General features: G+C 41.0%; 1 protein-coding gene across 2 annotated transcripts in view; it reads left to right on the top strand.

Annotated features, from left to right (window-relative positions):
• Positions 1-22,495: 22,495 nt before the first annotated feature.
• cdh11 (cadherin 11, type 2, OB-cadherin (osteoblast)) overlaps positions 22,496-23,848 on the top strand; it is a 71,864-nt gene continuing 70,511 nt past the window's right edge. For both annotated transcript variants that reach the window (XM_068328348.1, XM_068328347.1), the window contains exon 1: positions 22,496-23,002. The gene's annotated coding sequence lies outside the window, so the exon portion shown is untranslated. The remainder of the gene's footprint in view (positions 23,003-23,848) is intronic.

Below are 23,848 nucleotides of genomic sequence, written 5' to 3'. Positions count from 1 at the left end.
TTGTCAGCAGCAGCAAAACGCTGCGCAACATTAAACCGATTCTACGGGCGATTAACAAAACCATCTCAAGGCAAACACAACTGGATGGATGGATGGATGGATGGATGGATGGATGGATAGTTGGATGGATAAATAGATGGATGGATAGGTCGGTTGGTAGACATTCACGGTTTTTGTGTGTGTGTGTGTCCAAAAACATACAGCTATTATAATTATAAGAATAAACCTCAGGCTCTCAGAAACAGACTCAGCATTATATTTCCTGTGGTTATTTTCTTAAGGACATCAACCCTTGCTGCCAAAATGATAGGTTCTTACCCGGCTATTATGTACAGCCATAATTAACGTGCATTCTTCAGCCTTCGTCTTATGCAGCAATTACATTGTTTTACTGTTGAATGCAATAGACATTGTTAATCTTGCAACGGATTTCGTAAGAAAACAAAAATAAGTCAACGCTGCTCAGAGAAGTCCTACAATCATAAGACGTTTACCATTCAACGCTGAGCTGGAGGACTGAACTGTGTCATGTGGACGTCATCACCAGTGTTTATCAGTAGAGCAGTTTCTGTTTAATTAACGCCAACTTCCAATGTTGAAAAAACATTTATCCTCTCGCTGTTGGAGAACAAAAGGTTCCCATGAAACACTATGGTGGTAACTGTGCACAACTGTTACACTTTGCACTAACCAAACTACTGGTGTCAGATTTGCCTGTTCATATCATTTTCAGTTGCGATGGCAGTGATGAGAAAATATTGGAATTAGCCCTACTTATCAGTTACATGAAAGAAAAAGCCACGTAAGTGGGAAGTAAATGCAGTCTAGGACACATTCATATTTAATTTGATTCTGATTTTTTTTTTCTTCCGCAAATTTCAATCAATGTCACTCTTGAAGCTGAGCTGATTGAATAAAAAAGTGTCAGCTCTCACGTTTCACCTTGAAATATCAGACCCAGTACTTTTAATCCGTTTGGTAAAACATAATTACTTGCTGTTAGGTTGACTGAAATATTGGCTGATTATTGACGAAAGAAAGCAGTAATATATGTCTACACTAGATTAAAAGCAGGATATCTTTTGCCATCTTGTTACACTGGATGGTACACAATGGATGGATATTTGAAAATATACAAAACAAATTATTTCTATTGTAAATTTAAAAATGTACTTACATTACAACATCCAAATTTTTTTTCTTTTTACGAAGTTTGCTGTTGAGTGTGATTAAATCCAACAGTCCTCCCCGCAATGTGAAAACAATGATCATCAATCACTATTTGAAAATTGATTGTCTGAACTTTGAGTGGATGAGTTGCTGGAAATCAAATTAGCATGTTAAATGCATTAGGCTTTGTGACACTTACTTTCAACTGTTATTTAAACCATATTGAAAGGGAAAAAGTGAATACAAAAAAAAAACCCACAGCACTTAAGTTTTATAAGCTTTTGCTAAAAAGCTTCCTGTGTATGTGATGATAAAAGCGCTGGTTAGTTGATTGATGCAAGGAGGCCGTCACACAAAGAAACCCACGCACAGACGATTACATACAAACAGACGGGCGACTGTCTGATTCAGCCCGACTCAACAGCCGCCATGTATCTGTGTGTCATACTTCTCTTTCTTGTACAAACACACAGCCTGGAAGAAAACCGTGTTTTGGCCTAAACAAAGCTGCTGTTGCTAGCAGCTATTTAACATGACAGCAGACCGCAAAGAACATCCAACATGCATGTTTGTGTCTGCATTAAAAATATAACGTGTGTGCATGTGTGTTTGTGTGTGTGTGTGTGTGTGTGTGTGTGTGTGTGTGTGTGTGTGTGTGTCTGCATTCACAAATATAGGTTCACTCTCGTGTTTGTGTGTGCGCATAAAATTTAAGCACACACACACACACACACACACACACACACATACACACACACACACACACATACACATACACACACACACACACACACACACACACACACACACACACACACACACACACACACACACACACACACTGTACAACTACAGTGATTCGTCTTATAGGGACAAAACATGTGTGTTTTTGTATGTCTGTGAAATTAAGCGGAGGGTAAGGCCAGAGTTGAAACTGTCATGAGACTGGGGAGGAAAGATGTGATAAATGAATCATGGTTAAATATAACATGCACATTCATTCATATGTTGTTCTTTAAAAAGAGCCTACTTTACAGTACATTCTCACATACGATCCGTGTGACTCAGTCCAATAGAACTGGCTGACAGTCCTCACTAAACCCAGTTATCATCCCTGCTTACCTAGCATTGGCAATACGGCAGCTGTGTGTTCACTCAGCTGTGAAGTAGCCTATCATTGAGAAACCACATTCACTCGGTTGATCAAATAATAATACAGCATTTCATCAGAGAGCCTTTTGAGAAGAATTGAGCTGTTTGACATTACTAATGTCTAACAGCTCAATAAACCTCAGAATATTCCTGATACTGTACACTGAGTGCTCTTCATCCGCAGCAAGAAGCTATGATGCGTAATTCCACAGATTTCACCAGACATGCATGTGTGCCAGTTGATGAATGAAGTAATGATATCACTACAGCAGATCATATGCAATAATCTGTCTGTCACAATGTGTTTGACTCTTCAATTCTGCAGGCAGATAAATCCCTTTGTGGATTCCAATAGTGGTGGTGGCGGCGGTGGCTGATGACCCTGTCCAGACTGATGAGGCTCAACAAATGATGAAGTTGATAAACCTGAAAATACCGAGTTGTCAAGATGATAGGCTAACAATGAAGGCGTGTCACTGTGCTATTGGGTGGCTGTGACCAGCTGATGAGAACAGCTGATATCTCAATTCGGAACCCTCGACAAAGATGGCAGGAAATTAAACTGAGCTTGCATGAGAGGTGAAAATGAAAAGATGTTATGAGAAACAAGCTACAGACTAAAATGTGCAGGGGAATAGTCTTCCTGACTTCCTTCAGGAGGGCTTCATTAAAAGTGTAATTAGTTCATCTCTCTCTCAATTTCATTCAGTTTCTAGTGGTGACACATGGGTCCAGAGCAGATATTGTTTGTCATATATTCACTGAGGAAATTTACACTATTTCTGAGGCGCACGGAAGAAGAGATTGAAAGACAGGAATGGAAATAAAACAAGAGAGGAGGAGAGCTAACAAAAGAGATGAAGGTCTGTGCCACTTTCTTGTCTCTTTTAGATTTTCTAGTTCATGGCCTCAGGGCCAGGATGCATGCTTGCTCTGCATGACACACACACACACACACACACGCACGCACGCACGGACACACACACACACACACACACACACACACACACACACACACACACACACACACACACATTCTAACACTGGCGCCTCCTTCCTTTCATAGAATCATTGTATTAACTAGCTGTCCTGGTTATAGTGTTGGATTGTGATCCGAGAGCCTAATTGTTGTGCAAATGCTCCTGTCTAAAGCTGTCTAGAAATTCAATAATTATCTCATGCATTTTTTTTTTAATTGCGTCTGTAGTAAGTTTGTAATACCAATATTAATTAAATCCGTTGTTTTCATGTAAATAGAGACATCGTTTCAGGATGGAAAATAAAGGAACATACAAAAAAAAGTCATATCTGCTTCAGTTGCCACATTAAATTAACCTTCTTTTATTTCAATGGCATGAAAGTGAAAATGAGATCATTAAGAGAGGAGTTTGTATTCAGTAATATTCTACAGAACAAATTAACATACATAAAAGAAACTGGAAGTATTTTTACTCAGCCATTCAGTACCTACATTTTTAAGACTTATGCCAGATAGTAATTAACAGTATTTCCTAATAGTGTTTCTATATTGTGTATCTCATTGATGCTACTGAATGAAGCTGAGCATCCATGTAAAAGGTTATCGGCTTTCCTTGTTGGCTGTTTCTGTAAGTATCGACCTCAGGAATTTCACCGCCACAAGCAAAATGGTTCTCATTTACGACACGCAACACACACACACATATACACACACACCTCTACAGGTGCTTTCCTCTTAGCTATTTATGCTTCTTCTCATCCTCACCCACCAGCCAGGAATCAATGGAGGTCCCCCATCACAAAGGAGGTTCCAGCCATTTATAAGCATCTTGGAGGAGGTGTGTAGTGAGGAGAGAGGGTGGCTTTGAGACAGGATGTGTTTCCCACGTGGACATTTTATCAGATAGCAATGCACATTTTATTGGAATCAGTTTATTGATTTATCAGCTGACCTGATGGGACCATCCAAGGACCGGCTCAACTGCAGTGGAAAATTTGATATTGCATTATTAAAATTGCAGCACGGCTGCAAAGCAGCAGATCTCCACAATCCCCCTGAAGAAACAGGAATAACGGCTTCAAAGTCGGTTCCAACGTAATACCTTTTTTATTTGTAAAAATTGAAGAGTATTAGATGTGCAGCTGAACTGAATCATGAATTAATCATAAAATGACTCGCGACTTCTCCAATACCTACAGGAAAATGTCTATCCTGTCACAGTTTTTATTGGGCTGAGAATAAGAAGACAAACGTTTTGTTTTCGGGTTGTTGGGGGGGTTTTCCGCGTCACATTTCCATGCTGTCCTCTCACTAATCGACAACAAGTCTAAATGCTTGACAGAAATCCAACCCTGTGAGTCAATAATTGAGGTTTAGGGTGGATGACAACCTCATTGTTGTTCCATTAGATAATTATATCTTGCCTGCCATCACTTTTTCAGCTCCGTATTCACCCCAGTGCGATGCATTAGACCAGCTTCTTCCTGTCGTTGCTCTACATTTAGGGCCCATCTCATGTCTTAACCCCGTACGTCTCAGCAGAGCATTTCAGCTTCAGTTCCTCTCAGCCCAATTTATTATTGCAGTATTAATCGATTCCATCACATAAACTAACAGCTACAGGTCTCTGTTACGCTTCCTTTTCTGCTCGTCGATCTCTCCACATTTCCTTCTCCTCAGCCACACCTTTCAGATGAAATTCTTCCCTCCATTCACTGCTTCCTAAAATGCATTCAGACGTTTTTTTTTTCCCATCCCTGTCTCATTCACCAAATCCCCACACTGTAAAAGTATTAAAATGCATAGAGGACAAGAATAGGCGAAAAAAAAGCTGAAAGAAATGGGATGACACAAGAACGAGTGTATGGAAGGAGGCAGAGAGGTTGTTAGAAAGTGAAAAGAAAGAAAGGGAGGCCATCCTTAAGAAGGCGAACTGGAGAGAGATGTTCGACTCATGGATGTAAAGGGAAGAGAGTAGGAGAATCGAATCGAGCTCAATCCTCCCTCGCTGGCTTGTTAATCTCCCCGGTCTTGACATTTGAAAACCTCTACCTCTTTCTCCTCCACCCTTTCTCCCTCCCTTCCCCTCCTCACTGCTTATATCCCCACCGTACTCCCAGTGCAGTGATGTGTGTGAATCCAGCGGTGCCAGAGAATAGACTAAACTTTTCCTCGGCTCTAAATCCCTTCTGAAACCTTGTAGGACAACCATTTCTCAGTGGTAAAATTCACCTTGAACAAACGTCTCCAGCTCAACGCTGATAATATAATACTGTAATAGGACAAATTCTGGGCAAAGACATGCGAGTTAAAAGCAGTGTTGACTTCCAGCCCAGTATCCCCAGGAAATACTATATTAATATACTGTACAGTCATTTTACACATTCTGCTATAACCGGTGCACCATTTATGTAGCAAGGAGGTCGAGCAAGAAAATGCATCTGCTGCAGTACCTTTGTTAACCAATGTATATAATACAAAATAATATGTTTAACTTGAAATGTGCAGTTTCACAATTTTTTTCTCATCCACTGTTGATTTTTTTCCCCAAAATTGACAGTGTTGTAAATAAAGTGGTTATTCAAGTGACTTCTCATTAAAGTTAAGACAAAGTTGGACTTTAATAAGAACTTTCACAACATTTAGGTTTTGCAGAAAAAAATGTAAGTATTGAAAACCAAATTGGTGGCTGGGAAAGACCGACCACGTGATGACTGCAAAACAAGCCATTTAGCAGAAGGCTGATGGTTGTTATGGTCCATGAGAAATGTGTGTGGGAAAAAAAATCAAAGATGGCTGAAGTCGTGGCATTACTGTCATTGAGGAATTTGTGTGTGAACAGAATTCAAATTATTGCTGGTCAGAATCCTGTTGTAGATTCAATTAATCAGTCAGTTCAACACTGTAATGGTTGTGTCTCTATAGTGTGTGTGTGTGTGTGTGTGTGTGTGTGTGTGTGTGTGTGTGTGTGTGTGTGTGTGTGTGTGTGTGTGTGTGTGTGTGTGTGTGTGTGTGTGTGTGTGTGTGTGTGTGTGCACGCACACATGTTCTCTTCAACTTACAATGACCTGGTTGTGTCTGCCATGTAATGATGACCATGAACGTAACAGGGACAAATTGAATGTTCAGAATGCACTGATCGTAATCACATGATGACACACAAACAAACACACACACGCACACACAAGTATGCACACAAACAGACACACAACTATGTGCAGACACAGCTGTTAGAAACAAGGTCAGATGCACCAGGTGAAGGACTCTAGGACTCTGGAGAGGAGACGTATCTTTATGGAGTTAGAGTTTGGAGAGACAATTCATAGTCACATTGACATAATCTGTTCACATATCAAATTGAATATATCTTCATATCTACTCCCCACTTTTTTTTCTGGATATGGAGCCCAAAAATGTCCTGACATATTTACTGTATAAAGGTTTCACAAAGAAATCCACCCCCACCAATTCAGAACAAGACATTGCAGATGTGATTGTCTCCTTGTCTCAGTCAATGTTTGGGTTAAATCTAAGGCAGCTGGATGGCAGCTGTCTGTCAGTCACTAAGATAACTGGCTTGACCACAAACACACAGACATGACCACCCAGAGGCCAGTCTGTCAGTGTGTACATTTGTGTGTGAAATAGAGAGAGATTAAGAAGCCAGTTGTTTTCTGTCCAGCTAAAGTCGCAGCCATCACCCTGAGCCATCCATCACCAGACAGAGGAAGATGGAGGTAAATCCAAGCATAGAAAAAGGGAGTCAAGGGGCACTAAATGGTTGGACAGATAGAGGGAGTGGGAGGCAGTGGATGAAGAGCCAATCAGAGATTGTAGCCAACAGTGAAAGTGATCTTCCTCAGCGGTTAGACAGAGGAAGACAGTACAAGAATGCAGTTAAGACGCGCTTCTTCTTTAGTGTCCCTGTTGGTAAACTGAGCATCAGGGATGTTTCATACTGATAGAAAGCTCGCCGCTGAGCCCAAGCTGTAAACTGTCTCTCATTTGTGTACTTGGGTTCCAGCTGTTGTCTCCAGAAGTAAAATGTTATGCTGTGAATGAGCAGAAACTAAACTATCCACAACGTTCCCGACAGCCGACGACGTTCTGTTCTCTGAAATCTTTGAAAGTACAGATCAACCATTCTTTGTTTCCTCCTATGCCAGCTCTCAAGTGTAGAGGCTACATACAAAACTAAGAATATAAATCAAGCGCCGTCACACACACGCAGATGGTGAATCATATTCTGTATGTGTAGCTGCAAGATCAACAACATTTAACACATATGCCACTCTTCACGTATGTGCGGATTTGTGTGAGCAGAGTGCACGCTTGTCAACTGGTTTGTCACTATAGCGAGTTGATTAGTATGTGTTCCGGAGGCCCTTGTAAAATCAATTCATTTAAATTGCCTCCAGTAAGAAAAAATAAGATAGCAAGCAGTAAATATGCTCAACTGTACTTTAATAGCAACAGAAAAATGCTGTATTTCCTCTGGGTTTTAACCCAACATGCATGAAGGAAGTTCACACAGACAGCAGAGAGACGTTTTCAACAGCCAAATCTGTCAAAAAAAAAACAACAACAAAAAAACAGTTGCATTAATTTAAAAAGTGTAAGCCACTGTGAAATTGTTTTGTCTCTGTGGTATTTTTTAACTTTTCACTCACTTTAAGTTTAGTGAAGTGTTTTATCATCTATGAATAAACTTTTCTGTACTGGTTAGTAAAAAAAAAAAAAAATTGCTTCATTTGGGCAACGGTAGCAGATAAATTTGAACCATTAGCTATTGTTTAAATATTTTTTTTATTTATTTGTATATTATTATTATTAACATAAGACAGATTTGTAACAAAAAATGTATACCTAAAGGGTTAACACAATCCTTCTGACGGATCATCAATGATGCATTTCCATCTTCTATCTCTTGAGCTTGTGAACCAGACAAATATTGCTTCAGCGCCACGTACCAAAGCGTTTCTTCGACGGACGCACAACGCTGACTTCAGGTGGATTGGACACGCCTACACACATTATGTTTTCACCACCTCTCTCACACTTGAAAACAATATCACAGACACTGGATTCGATTTTACAATTGACACCCGTGAAATACTGGCATTTTACCTTTAGCGGTGGTTGTCTGGCATTTTCTCACAGTCACAGGCTGCAGAGGGATGAATGCTAATCATTGATGCTGGAATATTCTGTTTCCAAGTTCGAGCACGACAAAATAAGTAGAGTACAATCAGGTATAGTTCACTTGAATGGTTTCTTGTTGCACTGAGATATTTCACCCTGCACATATTCCTCACTGCGGAAAATGAATAAATATGATTATTGCATTCCAGACGATAAAATAAATGTAATTACTGAATAGGAATGATGAGGACGGCACACAGAATGAGTGTAAGTAATGCACCATGGCCGATAGCTTCCTCTCGCCTGAAGATGGATGTGTTGTTTGTATGTGTGCATCTGAAGATTTACATGAGAGCTTCGTGACTTTACCTATTCCACAGTGGGTTGCTGAGTTGTGCTCCCGCATTACACAAAAGACAAATTGCTAACCTACTGCTGTCTAATTGTCCCTGGAGCCCAGAACACAAGTGTTTGTTGTGAGCTAATTGTTACCCAAAGGGAACACACCAACCCACTGAAGTTAACTGAAACAATACACACACAGTAGTAAAAATCCAATCCATAATAGATTACTGATAACCTGAAGACAAATTTCCTTGAGGGATCCAATAGGTTGTCAGAGCTGTGAACACAGTGCCATCCATCTGGATTTACTGAACCCCAGAGATGAATTGAGGTAGAAGCCAGATGATCGCGTTCAGATGGTTTGACCTCATATTGGCTGTCATAGCAGGGGATTAACGTCTGACCGGTTGGGAGCTGGCTCATACAGTAGAAACAAACAAGACATCACTTAAACACTCAGAAGCATCTTCTCCGTAATGCAGAACGTATTCACATCTGCATCTTCTTCCTTGTGTGCGACATGCATGAAATTGAACACTTTCTTTTCTGCACTGGTATATTGACATAGGAAACTTCCCAATCTTTCTTCTAGATATGCAACCGTCCTCCATGGAATACATCTGTTGAGATTACAGTTAATGTCACATGCAAGCACAATCCAACAGCTAGGTAAATACAAATGGCGTGATGCTCCGTTCCATAATATTATTGATGTATGTCGGCAAATTTTATTTTTCCTATGGTCTGTCTGTTGCTCCCATCTTTCTTCTCTCCCTCCTGCATATGGATGTTGATTCTGACCCTCAGATTTCTTGCTTGTTATAAATAAGCTCATATGCTCATATGTATGTTTGAGTAAAATTTATAGGCGTCCTGCTGTTAGTTGCTCTAGATGTGAAACTCAGAGTGTTCATCCGATTCAACATGTCATTAAAGATGAGGTGCAATAGCATCCCACATAGAAACCCATTCTTGAAAAAGGTGTGGATCTCCATGCAAACAAACAAACAAACAAAGAAAAAAGATCAAGCCCAGAGGACTTGGTGACTGTGTTACATCCTTGCTGTAGATGCACAAATCTTCGCAATACAAATCTGCAGCTGTTGAAGTTGAAAATGTTTAATTTCAGGTTCCTGTAAAAAATCTGATTTTGAAAATTAACACCTTTGTTTTTGTTTTTTGTAAAAACTCCCAGTTGGTGAAGGATCATACAAAGGTTACAAGATCTCACATCCATTCGCTTTCACCTCACATGTGCAGGAAGTGCTTCAGCGAAGAAGAAGAAAAAACAGATAAACAGAAACATATGAATTATGCTTTTCATCTCATCGGATGCAAAGACATCCATGTGTGGCACGAAACATCTCTGAGAGGCAGTCATCCCCTGGTGTGAGGCTTAGCGGGACAATGAGAGGATTGAGATGCTCTGAATAAGAACCTACTTTACAAACAACTTCTTACCATAAGCAATGGCATCAAACATGAACGCAATATTTTCTACCAAATTCCTGTTATCTTTGAATAGCTTTGCACTGATATCACTGGTTTGAAGCAGTTATACTTGGGTGTGAAGGATGATATCACGTAGACCAGCATTTGATTCCAAGTTTAAACCGGTACGATAATTCTTGCAGCAGTTCTCACAATATAAAATAGAGATACGTGGGGTTGGAGCAAAGACAACAAGTCTTATTCTTACGTGACATCCCTTATTTTTGAATTTAAAATCAAACTGTAACCCTACTTAGTCAAGGTGTGTTTAAATGAAACATCTCTGTGCAGAAAATAGAGGACAGAAAAGCAGGCAACAAATAGGAGAAAGGTGAAGCAGACATTAATATGGACTGTGATCACAGAGTCTGTGTAACCTCATTCATTTCTTTATCACTCTCTCACACGTGTTTGCAGCCATCCTCCAATCAGTCATCAGCGAAGGATAAGATAATGACAGCAGAAGGATGGAGAGCAGAATCCTGCTGAAAGAGGAGATGCAGAAAAAACATGGTAGTTCATGAGGGTGTGGGGGAGCTGGGTGGGTGTGGGGGAGCTGGGTGGGTGGGTGGGTGTCAACAGGAGGGTTACTGCTAAAGAAAACAGAATTGGTTTTCACACATTAGCCTGCAGCCTACTACAACAACACACATATACAGACAGACAGACAACACACACACACACACACACACACATAGGGAAAATACTTTCACACGTCGACCAGCCAAGTGGAAAACATGACCAGAACCTGATTTCAGTGGAAGTTGTGACTCATTAAAAGGAGCTGGGGGTGCAAAAAGAACAACATTTTATTATTAACTCTCAAAAAAAAAAGACCCCAATAAGAGAAAAACACACACTACATTATGATTCTAACTCACAGTAATGAGAGCATCAATCTGAGTTTAATTTATTGGCTGGTTAAATCATCCCAACCATAGCTGTATGGGAGCACGATGGTGATTGGATGCTATCTTTAATTACCTGTACTGTTTTTAAAAGAGATCTCAGATCTGACATCGCCATACCCCCCACTGAAAACCAAAACATACCTTTCACCTTTAAACGGATTAGCTGAGAGGTGCATAGATAAGTAGATTGATACAAGGCCCGTGGGTGTGCGACAGCTGAAAGGCAGCTCCGCTGGCTCCCCACTGTTGAGAGTTGCCTCCAAGCTTGATTTTTCTTCTGCTTGTTATTTATTGATGAAAGCAAAATATCTTCCTAGAAGGAAACAGGGTCCAGGACCTAGCATAAAATGCTTTGTCTCTGGGCTATTTGTGATGGTGAGATTCATAAATACTGACTTGCACTTAACTGGAGTTATCTTAAGTGTCAGCTGAATGCCTGAAAAGCAAATTTGCTTACCATCAGCTAAAGCAGAGCATGCTCTCAGGAAGCATAACATTGTTTTAGCATGAACAGTGCGCCGCTCTGTTTGGAAGAGAGAACAAAAGCATTTTGCAAAATCGGATGTAACGTTTCTAATTTAAGAGATCATTCCAGATAAATGAATTAAGAAAACATGTAGAAATACACTTCATATGTTCTTTGTAAAGCTTTTATTGCTTCGCACTGAAAGTGGCTTGGTTCATCAAAAAACCACATGTAAGCAGTCCTGCATTGATTCCCTGCTGCGGTGATGGCGGCGGAGTCGAATCAGGCTTTCTGTTTTCATGGAGGACTTCAACAATTTGAGACAGGATGACGTAAATGTTTGCTTCTTATTTTCAGTATATTCACCTTTTTTTCAGAGTCGAAATTTGTTCTTTTATGCAGAAGCTGGTCATAAAAAAAAAATGCCGTGCAGAATATTGCAAGAAATGTGATGTATGCATTTAAATGTTAAATTAAAAGGAGATTTTTGTTTTTCTTGGTGTTGTTAGCATCGACATGGAAACGCTGGCAAAAGCTTGTAAGACTAAACAAACAAAATGTTTCTGACTCTTCAATTCGAAAAAAGTGTTCTCTATATAAGTTTTGCATCTTTTAAACTAAAAATTTCTTTCGCAATAAGGAAAATAAAATCGAAGAGAAAGTGAGGAATAAAAATTGTTTGCATGTGGTTTGAAGAGTAAAAACAACTTGGTGACTACCATGTGCAAATAGGCCACAGTTTGGCACAGCTGCCAATTTCTCAAGCACAACAGCATGAAAACATCTGAAACGTGATGAAGGAGGCTGTGGTTTAAAAGGGAGGGACTATCATTGTTAGGGTTCTTTAGCTGGGACTTGTGAAAATGCCCGCTAACCCCATTCTTTAGCTGCAACATGCGGCTGCAAGACTGTCAATACATTCTAATTGTAAAAAATTGATGTGGAAAGTGGTAAAGGCCATGCTGTGGCTGCGTAAAAAAAAAAAAAAAAGACAGAGAGGATAGAGAACAACAAAGAGAGAAGATTAGGAAAAGGAGAAAGAAAGCGGTTGTGCGCAGAATCATTCGTATACTCTGAAATCCAACACTCAATACTTTGTCAGATGCTTAATCTCCCGCGTCTGGTGAGCGCTGGAGAACGTCATTTTCTGTGATGTGGTGTTGCTTTGCTCGCTGTGGGTTTTGGGAGGGTGTTTATTAAGAGCATGCCTCATCTTCTCGTCTTTATATTGTAAGAAAAGAGATTTTGATGGGTATGTGTGTATGCTAAATAAATGATATGCTTGCTTCCTGTTGTTTGAATCAAAAAGCACTGGCCTAGTTACCATCAATGTCAAAGCCGCTATCAGAGACAAGAGAGGGAAAAGAAACAGAAAAGAGATAGAGTTAGGAGTATACAGGGTAGATCCTAAACAATGTAATAATACCTGTATGCCAGTAATAATATTATTAATCAAGACTGTAATCTTGGATTTTTGGTAAAACCTCATCCGATAATCTGACATAACTTCATGCAAGACCAGAAGATACACAATCAATATCTGCAAGGGTGGGAGCTGTGAAAAGAATTTTTTTTCTACTTTATTAAAATACATTAAGGTTTTGAAAATCGTAGCATTGTGTTTCATTAACAATTTCCTTATATAATTGAAGGTTTAGGGCTGTAAACAGTTACTCCTGAACTTTAGCATCTCTGTCTTTCCTCCGATGTGGGGAGAGAAAGTTTTATTAATTTTCTGCAGACTGTTTTTTCTCTATGTCATCGTTTTGCGCATCTGACTGATTTGATTTGCATTGTGAATAAATAAGACAACATTTCTTGACCATTGGTGTCCAGTCTAGCCAGAATTATAACAATAAATGTTATTAAATAATTCATTCATTCATGAATTAATTCATTTTGCGAACAGCCCCATCCTTCCATCAACCCACACATGTGCACGCACACACACACATACACACACACACACACAGACACACACACACACACACACACACACACACACACACACACACACACACACACACACACACACACACACAAATATGTTGTATCAATTCCAGTCCTTGCTTCCAACTTCCTGCTCCCTCCTTTTTTTAATCTGTGGATATCTTTTTATGAAGTCAACAGACTTTTATCTGTCTTTCATTCTGTCTCTTATTCCTTCCTTTTTCCCCTCTGCCCTTGTTCTTCCACAGACAGTGATTTATAAAGACAGGGCTAATTCATAGAGTTATGCCTCTGATTAATGAGTCTTGAGTGTAGGAGGCAGGCTAACATTTAGCATTATCTGACTGATTAAAGCATAGCAGACGAGTGATTGCTATGCAGCTCTGCTCCTCACTGCTAACTCTTATACAAGGCTGCTCTCTGTTCTCTCTCTTTAATTCGCTATCTTTGCTCCTTCGCCACACTAATTCCCTCACTCCGCTCTTTCTCCCTGCTGCTCTCATTTTCTTTCCTTCACTCTCCCTAAAGAAGACAACATTAATTTCCATGCATCCATCCTTGTTTTTATTTTAGGCCATTTCTGTTTTCAGTATAACGTCCAGCCTTGCATGACCCTGAATAGAAATAAACAGAGCAGGGATTGTTTTCTCTTCTTCTTCTTCTCTCTCTCTCCCTCTTTGCTTCCTGGAATCCGTTCTCAAATTGAACTCTTATATTCTTTTATCTCCCAGTATATCTCCAAGTGAAACTCTGACCCTGTCATTCTCTTCTTCCAGCTTCCTTGGTCCCGCCGGCTAAGTTACAATGACAGCTCAAATTCAATTATTGTCAATTGCACGATAATCCCAGCTCACTGATTGGTCGAAGCAGTCTTCCATTAAAGGACCACATGGGGCACGTCCATTGAAACTTGTGGCTGTTGGATGGAGTACCTCAGGGGTTCACTTTCAAGTAGATTTCGGTAACGTTTTGCTGTCTGAACCCGTGTTTTACCTAGAATAAGCGTGTAAAGACTCTACTTAAGCAGAATACCATATACAATATAGAGTAGTAATATATAGCTGCACTTTGCTTTCACTTCTGAATCAATTACAAAACTTTAAAATGTTTTCTCTCCTGTATTCACTTGATACGGGGTGGCAGTGGCTCAGTGGTAGAGCGGGCGGTAGAGCTCCAGTATTCCAAGATCGGCAGTTCGATTCCCTCTCTCACCCAAATACACCCGGAGTGTGAGCTCACAGTGGGAGGTGTCAGCTTACCTCTGGAGCACCCCTGAGGTGCCTTTGAGCAAGGTGCCGTCCCCCTCATAAGCTGCTCATTTGGACACTCCACAAAGAGGCTGCCCGCCACTCTACCTCCAATTGCATGCTTACAGGCTCCCTTGTTTGTGTGTGTGTGTGTGTGTGTGTGTGTGTGTGTGTGTGTGTGTGTGTGTGTGTGTGTGTGTGTGTGTGTGTGTGTGTGTGTGTGTGTGTGTGTGTGTGTGTGTGTGTGTGTGTGTGTGTGTGTGTGTGTGTGTGTGTGTGTGTGTGTGTGTATTACAGGGGCCTGCAGACACCCACATACAAGATTGAATATATATATATATATATATATATATATATATATATATATATATATATATATATATATATATATATATATATATATATATATATATATATATATATATATATATATATATATATATATATATATAATGTAGCCGCAAGAGGACACAAGCCAGTGTCTTATTGTGCCGGTCCCAAGCCCGGATAAATACAGAGGGTTGCGTCAGGAAGGGCATCCGGCGTAAAACTTTTGCCGAATCAAAGATGCGAATCAAACCTATGACTTCCATACCGGATCGGTCGAGGCCCGGGTTAACAACGACCGCCATCGGCGCTGTTGACCTACAGGGCGCCGGTGGAAATTGGATTACTGTTGGTCGAAGAAGGAGAGGAGGAAAGTGCGTTCGCTCGAAGAAAGAGAAGAGGAACACCAAGAGTATAGGACTAAGAGTAGGGACGTTGAATGTTGGAAGAGGATTCAAAGGACAGGGCTAGATGGAGGAAATTGATTCGCTGTGGCGACCCCTGAAGGGAAAAGCCGAAAGGAAAAGAAGATATATATATATATATATAAAAATTTTATTTTATTTTATCTATTTTTTTATTTTTTTATTTATTAATTTATTTTTTCCAGCATGGTGGGTTACTGGTGGCAAAAACCCAACGTTGTACTGCTTTGTGACAATTAAAATAATGGAGTCTTTTATTGTGAGCAATTTCAAGGAAATTAAATGTGTTAAATGTGGAATGAGATTCAATCCGTCATGGAGGAAGAGTTCAGGCAGAACCAGAACCAATGACATCTTAACCATTTTGATTGGGACCTACAGAAAGCTGGCTCCTCTACAGCGCCTCTGCAAATAACAGGTAAACAACTTCTGCTACCTGCTGAGCTGTGATGAAAAAACACTCCCAGCCAAAATAGCAGGGGGAATCATTCCTGTTTATCCTGTGTCTCAGAGCTGCCTCTTTCAAATGCGAGTCATAGCCTAGATCAACCCACCGCCTTTAGACCGATCGACTCAAGACAAGTGCATCATCAGTTTGTGACTTCTGTAGTAGATAGGTATAAATTAAGTTGAATTAAGTCAAGCCTAGTAAGTGTGTGTGTGTGTGTGTGTGTATGTGTGTGTGTGTGTGTGTGTGTGTGTGTGTGTGTGTGTGTGTGTGTGTGTGTGTGTGTGTGTGTGTGTGTGTGTGTGTGTGTGTGTGTGTGTGTGTGTGTGTGTGTGTGTGTGTGTGTGGCAAAAGCTCACTAAGTAGGAAGGGGAGACTAGGAGGCAGGGAAACTTTTTTTATCCACTTAAAAGACCTTGGTATCCTTCAGGCTCAAGCTAAAACAAACAACCGTGCCCTTAAAAGCCCAATCCATAATCCCTGTGTAATCACTCAGGCCGCCTCACCACACATAAGAAAAACACCAGAATGACGGCAGAGATCTATGTGTGTGTTTTTTGTTTAAAATGATTTGCCTGGATCCCACATCAAAGTCTGAAAAGTTGAAACGTTTTCTTTTTCTTTTTCTGCTGAGTAAATTCGAAGCGTAATTTTAAAGTTTGTTTCTAGCAGCGCGGTAAAATCAAAGGAGATGAGGGGATTCTTTGAACCGTGATGAGTTAGTACGTATTTGTAAAGGTTTATTATCCAGAATGGATATTCATACAAATGTATAATGGCTTATTATCCAGAGTGACGTTATTCATTTAATTATTCATATTTAGCCAGTAAACCATCGTGTGTCATGAGTTGGCAAATGTTTAGGTGATGGAACGGAACGGGGGGTTTGACACAATGAAAGTCACTACAGTTTGAAGGTTTGGTATTAGTTTTATTTTTAGCAAGGTCTCTCAAATTAAAATTTCTTTACATATATTTTCTGAAGGAAATCCTTTGTGCTTATTTAACTTTTTGTAACCAGTTATGTTTGCAATCATGCCAAAACACAATTTTCTTAAATATATGAGTTAATCATTTTTCACTGAGTATCAAGGCACAAAAGAGTATGTATTTCAAACATAGTCTATTACTGTCATATTTATTTATATAGCACTGATCCGCAATTGTAGACTGTTTCATGGCACTTTCCAAAAAAGCAGGTCTGGAACAAAGTCTTTATTACAACATTTTCAAAGGTTCCCCTATGAGTAACCTAGTGGCATCATGGGAAATTCAAAGACCTAAGAGCAGAACTTGGAGTGGTTGGAAAAAGAGTGAGCGTGAGAGAAGATTTCCAAAATGTAATTGTGTCTAGGACAAGATAGGTTCCACCTTTGGTGACAATTCCATGCAAATCCATCTGTTAAGGCACAATCATGCTAACATGAAAAAAAACAACAGCCAAACTGCAGCTGCAACAACCCTACGTATGTTTAATGATAATAACCTAAGTCAGAATATTATATCATACTTATTAATAAGTGTAAATTGGGATTGACTGAGATCACAGCAAATAAACTCCAGGGAAGAAGCCAAGTTAATAACATGCATCCAGACATGAATGTGCACAAAAAGATAGGGCAAGAGAAGTGCATCATGGGAAGTCCCCCAGCACTCTAAGCCTGAAGCAGCATGAGAACAGTGGCTAACCTCAGCCTGTACTGTAACCTTTATGAAAACATGTCTTCCTACATTCACTGGTTGTGACGAGGAAAGAGGCTGGTCTGGGTTCAATGCAGCTTAACTGGAACATAAATCAGACAAGTGGTAATAATGAACATGTAGCTGATCTATCAATACAATTCCAGTCAGTGTTACGTTCAATACAAAAATCAACAGCAACCCTGAAGCTAGTTCTGAGACCAATACATGCCTGTTTCAGTTAATGTTAGAAGCTGCTCCATTCATCAAACCACTTAGAGCTTCAGAACACATCTGTGTTGTATAGGCAAGTTATTGTGAGTCAGATCTGTGTCTCTCTCTCATGACATCAACCTCATTCTATCTCTCCCCGTTTCACAAACACAACACACACACGCACACATACAAACACCATCATTTTAATATTCACACAACGTCAAAATTAGAGCGGGGTGCAGGCAGGGGGTGCAGCCCAGCCTCCCGTCTTGCTGTTAGAGATTTAATTCTTTACAACTGAGCAGTGACATCATCAGGACAAAACAATCCATCTTATTGTTTCCTGTCATCTTCTGTACTGCAAGCTCGTGAAATCTTTAAGTGTGTGTGTGTGTGTGTGTGTGTGTGTGTGTGTGTGTGTGTGTGTGTGTGTGTGTGTGTGTGTGTGTGTGTGTGTGTGTGTGTGTGTGTGTGTGTGTGTGTGTGTGTGTGTGTGTGTGTGTGTGTCATGTGGGTGGCCCAGCTCACGGAAAAATACACCCTTACCATTTACTTACCATTAAGGGTTTTGCGGGTCGGCGTGTTCAATGACGGAACAGTCTTACGAGTCCAGACGTCTCAGAACCGCTGCCTCATCTGAATGTTTACAGCGTGAGGCTGCAGCCTCTCATTGTGGCCTCCACACACAGCAGCCCTGCACCGCTTCACACGGTGCAACGTTTCAGCTTCAAATCCTCTTTTACGAAATGAATGTAAACACTGTGATCGCCGAGAGAAAAAGATCGCTTGACGGTTTGAAGATGGGAAGACGGTTTTGGGGTTAAATTTACGGGTGGGCAAATCACAAGTTTCTCCTTTACTAATTCAACTGCAGAGTTATTTCAAAAGAGTGCTCGCCATGTGAAAAATCCAAAGTTTGGCCTCAACAGCCTCTGTGTGTCATTTTCAACGTAGATCTTCTAATGAGTCACATTAGATACCTGTGTCAGGAAAAGGTGATGCTGATGCTGATGAGATGATTCTGATCAAGCCTTAAAGCTTTAAATATGTTTTTCTTCTAGACACATTGAATAACTTCTGCCGGGATGACATCACCCGAGTGTGAAACCTCAAATCATTCAACCGTACGTGTCAGTCTCCATCTGCGTGACTAATCTGATCGTATGTCTGCTCACAACGCAAGAAATTTGACGACGCTGTCAAGGTTACTGTGTAAAACAAACGACCCGTTCATTTAAAACGATCGAGACGTCCCAGACGAGGGTGTGAACTTTGGAAGTCAGTTGGGTCAACCCTTCACGGATATCAGACTGAAATGTCAACCCAATATTTTCTGGTCAGGTACTATTCTGGGGTGAGAACAAACTTATCTTCACTAGTGAGAAAGGTGGATGCATATATTACAAGCTTTAAAAAACAAACAAAAAAACAACAACAAATTCCCCTGTCTTGGAACAGAAGAAAAAAATCAATCCCTCTTTTAGTCTGGATTGCCTTCCTGTCCCTTGCACTCACAGCCCTTGGCACAGCATTTGAAGAAACACAGATAGGAGGAGAAGTTAGAGCGCTTTAAGAATTTTAAATACATGCAAAGTCATTTATTGAAAGTAATGAAAAAGCCTGGGTCAGACTGAAAAGATTGGGTGTGAGAAAAGCCCCGCAGTTGTTTACATGTTCCTTCATTGTGGGCAAAAATAACCCTCTGATTACATTTGACAACCTGCCCTTTATCTTAATCTAATTATGTCATTTTGCATCCAAACTAATGAAGGCCTGCTGAATGTGATAATGAAAATGTGTATTAACACACTGTTCCCTGCTGAATGAAAGCTCCTGCTGTCTCTCTTACAATAAAGCATTATACCAACAGCGTTTAAAACCTCCATCGTTAACACTTAAAATACACACAGCAATGTACAATAAGCGTGCGAGCTTTGAGTCAGAGACAAAACACACACTCCTGTTTGTTCTTGCCAATTGCATGAACTGCAGATTAATCCGCAGCAAAGGGATGTAGTGGTGAAACGCTTACATGACATCACCAGCGTCTGCAGCATGAAATGACATCTTCAGCTGTATATTCAGTTAGAATGATCTACAAACCTCAGGACTGGAACCCTTCCTCTAAATAGAAAGACAAAATATGTGTTATGTTATCTGATAACTACTGGTAGGACATCGTCTCTCACCGCCATTGAAAGGCATTGCTAATTCTTGTTGGACAATTTATTTGCTGGGTTTGGATGTAAAAAACAGCTGAGGCCTTGGGGAATGATCATGGTTGGTGTTAGAAGTAGCACTTAGTTCACTTTCAACCAGTAATCAACCAGAGGGCAGCGGGGTTAAATTCGCCAATGCATCCACCTTGATGCATCCTCCATTTATGGACTTATTCACTCTATTACACTACTTAACTAATCCCGTGCTCGAGGAAAATAACTGGCCCCTGTGGTCTTCACAAACTTCATCAATGCTTAATCTAAACAACTTAATTATTGTTCAATTAATAAGCGCAAGCTGGCAGCCGAAAGCAAACCCTTTGCATAATAACTTCAAGTGGCCTAAAGGCGCAGCAGCAGCGTTGAGGCAGCACCTGTGTCTGAAAACTCATTCAAATGTGGCAAATGACATTTGAGTGGATTCTTCTACCCAACACAGCAAACATAAGGACGGTATGTAAATCGATCAATAACCGCAGGGATCAATGTCTGCTCCTCCGCCTTTCTCCTGGTTCTCATGACAACAACTTTGATGAGCGAGATAAAGACCACAGCTCCGGTGTCGCTTTGCAATGGCATGTTAAATCAAATAACGTTCACTTTTTACTCTGTTTTGATCGTCAGCCAGAGTGTTATTCCAGATAGCTGCTGTCAGTGTCACAAGCTGACAAAAAGCAGCTGGACAGTTAAAAAACCTTCAATAACAGTTAATCTCTCTTACCAAATGAAGCTCAGAGAGACAAACAAGCTTCCCAGAAAATGGAAGAAGATGACAGGAAAGGAGTGAAACTAAAAGTGTAAGGGCGACAAATTGAAGCATATCAAAATGCATCCATGACAACAACGAAAACCACATCACTGCTTTCCATTTGGGCGCAAAGACACTAAACAACAAGGAGAGAGGAAGGATATCTCACGTTCCTATAAATCCAGACACCACACAAACATACGAAACAAATTACAAAATTGAGCAAGAGTTGTCTGCCTGCCAGTAAATGTTATTTTTTTGTTTTTCTCCAGAGCCTCAAACGCCCCCTCACATCCCCGGGACTCTGCTTTGAGATGGAGTTTATGCTGTTTTTCTGCTAAATTCCCAGATGGACAGACCTGAACCTTCAGATGGGATTTCCACCTGACTTCCAGGTTTGTCTAATAAACATGACTTTTACATTTGCATTTGTTTTTTTGGATTTTTTTTTTTTAAAATTTATTTATTTATTTACAATCCTCTCTTCCAGGTGGCGTCTGGAAACGCTCCAGGCACTGGGGGGTGGAGGGGGGGGGGGCTGTAAGGTGCAAAAGGGAATGACTGATGTTTGAAAATGAAGGCAGGAGTATGCACTAATGGCACATTACCATGATGATCCATACGTTATGCTTGTTAGCGAATGAATCCGGCTCTGGCTTGATGAAGCCAACATGTCATGTAAATACACGAATTCATAAAGTGTCGCTTTACTGAATACGGGACAGATGGGGGGGGGGGACATAAATCGGCCGTTTCACCTGACTGAAATAATAATGAGATGTTCTCCTCTCCTCCTCCTCATTGGCCGGGGGATATTTTAAATAGTACTTTTATTGAGCCGACTGCTTCTCAGGAAAAAAAAAGAGTCCCTTCCCCGGACGCCCCTCCCCTCTCCTCCTCCCATTGGCTCCTAAACTTTACTCGGGCGGTGGTTGGACGCTTCTCTCAGCCAATGAGGAAAGAGCAACTGTTGCGTTTCCTCTCAGCCCTACCGCAGCGCTTCTTCTGCTGCAGCCTGGCGTCCTGGAGTTTGACCCGGGATGCTGTCACCGCGATGGGGACGCAAGACGAACACTTCCCCTTCCTTCATCCCAACACATCTTTACCCAGCAACAGCAACACTGTCAGAAACAGCGACACGGATTTAAATACACATTTTTATTTTTATTTTTTTTTTACCTGCGGGCTATTATATTTTCTTTGAGATGTCAGAAGCGGGTTTTATGGCGTCTTATCGCTTTAAATTATTTTATTTGTCTTCGTCCCGAACCAGTTATTAGGACACACGATGTTCACACACAAATCAATAATAAAAAGAACGCTATAAATACATTACTGTTGTGGTGGTCCCGAGTGGACAAAAGGATGAAGTGAGGAGGGGGGAGAGAGAGAGGGTTACTCTAGTTTCCAACGCCCTCCATCGGCAGCGACATTTTCCTGCCCCACCCCCCTCCCGCACCACCTCACCCTCATCATCCCCTCCTCTCCTCTCCTCTCCTCCTCCTCTCTCTCTCCTCTTCTCTCTGTCACTGCTGCTGCTTCGCTCCCCTTCAGCTTCCCTCACTCCGCTTCCGAGACTCTTGGAGGGAGGACGGACAAACGACTCTACCGAATTCGATACCCGATGGAGGGAGGGATGCTCCGGTGATTTCCCTCTTGTCTCTACTGACACCCCACGTCCTCCTCTTCATCAATTCGATATCGGAACCTTATCAAGACGCACAACTGCTCCATCATTTCTAACAGTTTTGTTTTTTTTTTTACCTTCTATTTACATTTGGTTTGCTGTTTGGGGTTGTTGTTTTTTCTTCCTTGCTTCTGCGCTCCAGCGGATAGAACAGAAAAGAGAACATTTTGGTTGGAGGACAATCCACTTGGCTCTTGCTTTTGTTTTTAACACTTGTCTCCGAGCACACAAACAGCAAAAAAAACAAAAAAAAAACTGGGTTTTAAATCGATGGATGTGTTGGACATCTGATCAAGAAGCAATATTAGTTGAGACAAGGGATCATTTGCTGCTGACTTGTATGTATTGGAGACATTTCCTTGGAGCGGTGGGCTGCGCACGGAGTCTCTCACTTCCAAGGTAAGGACCGCTAGAGATAAAGGTCTTGGATGTTGCCACGGTCCTATCCATCCCCTCTCTCCCTCCGTCTCTTCCTCCTCTACCCTGTATGTGTGCGTGCGTGCGTGTGTGTGTGTGTGTGTGTGTGTGTGTGTGTGTGTGTGTGTGTGTGTGTGTGTGAGTCCCTCTGCAGAGGGTGATATATGCGTAAAACAGGAGACAGAGAACCAAGTGAACTGCTTCTTTCCGTGATCAAATGTAGGTTTTGATTAGACTCTGGATGGATACAACACACTGGGGGTCCACGTTAAATAGGTGACCCTGAGAGATTTCGGACTTCGATTTGTTGGAGCAACTAAAGAGGAAATCTCTGGACACCCCAGAGAGCAGTTGCGCATTAATGGGGTTTTTTTTTTAAAAATACATAAGTGTATTTGTGCTACTGGCCGGAACAGTGCAGACTTTCTTCACTCTCAACGTCACTAAATGACGGTTGATTTTTTTTGTCCCCCATATTTCAAGCGCAGTGCAATGTCTGTGTGAGTGTGTGTGTGTGTGTGTGTGTGTGTGTGTGTGTGTGTGTGTGTGTGTGTGTGTGTGTGTGTGTGTGCGCGCGCGCGCGCATGCGTAAGTAAATGCGCGTGTGTGTGTGTGCGTATTTGCGCATAAAAGTATATGTACATACGTGCGCGCACGTTTCACGGTCAAACCCAACTATTCCACGAAAGCAATCTCTCAAACTTTCCGAAGCAGTTAGGGGCTATTTGTATTTCTCTTCAGCTTGCAATTATTTCTCAAAAAAAAAAATTACGCTCCTCTTCTTCATCAGTGTGGTGTATTCCTACAGCCAGAAGTCATCCTCTCGTT

The sequence above is a fragment of the Antennarius striatus genome, chromosome 11 (assembly GCF_040054535.1).
Source record: "Antennarius striatus isolate MH-2024 chromosome 11, ASM4005453v1, whole genome shotgun sequence".
Lineage (NCBI taxonomy): Eukaryota > Metazoa > Chordata > Actinopteri > Lophiiformes > Antennariidae > Antennarius > Antennarius striatus.
This window is presented reverse-complemented; position numbering and strand designations above follow the sequence as displayed.